This window comes from Lynx canadensis, chromosome C2 (genome assembly GCF_007474595.2).
Source record: "Lynx canadensis isolate LIC74 chromosome C2, mLynCan4.pri.v2, whole genome shotgun sequence".
NCBI classification, from domain to species: domain Eukaryota; kingdom Metazoa; phylum Chordata; class Mammalia; order Carnivora; family Felidae; genus Lynx; species Lynx canadensis.
The window spans coordinates 69085746-69086296 of NC_044311.2; the positions used below are offsets into that span (position 1 = coordinate 69085746).

The window sequence follows — 551 nt, forward strand, 5'->3', positions numbered from 1 at the left end:
CGCCAGGTTATGGAACCTCACTGAGAATGATTTCTCCCAATTGTTAGACAGATAAAATAATTTTGTTAAGGGTGCCTTGAGGATTGAATGAAACAACCTATGTAGAGTGTCTGGCACATGGTAGAAACTTCATTAATGTTAGTTTCCATCCCTACTTAATTGAAGACACTTGTCCTTTGGTGCTGGGTAAGCATCTCTCTGGGCTCTATTCCTAGGAATGGAATCACTAAGTTAGTGTGTGTGTGTGTGTGTGTGTGTGTGTGTGTGTGTCCCCTCCTTGTGCACGGGCCATGCTAGTCTTCTCTGTATTGTTCCAATTTTAGTATATGTGCTGCTGAATCGAGCACTCCGTATGTGTGCTTTTATTACTTAATCCGGTTAAGTGCCGCCAGTTTTCTCTCTGAGCTGGTTCTCGCCAGACTTCACACCCACAAACAGTGCACGATCATCCCTGGTCCCCACATCCTGCAGACTGCTGTGCTTGACTTACCTCATTTAATCTGCATGACAACGCTAATTTAAAAAAATAGTGTTCTTCTCTCCAGCTTGCG

At 43.9% G+C, this 551-nt stretch overlaps 1 non-coding gene across 1 annotated transcript; it reads right to left on the reverse strand.

Annotated features, from left to right (window-relative positions):
* Positions 1-239: 239 nt before the first annotated feature.
* Positions 240-347, reverse strand: LOC115524319. Its single transcript, XR_003972032.1, has one exon. It is a non-coding gene; the product is annotated as a U6 spliceosomal RNA (small nuclear RNA).
* Between the last annotated feature and the right edge of the window lie 204 nt (positions 348-551).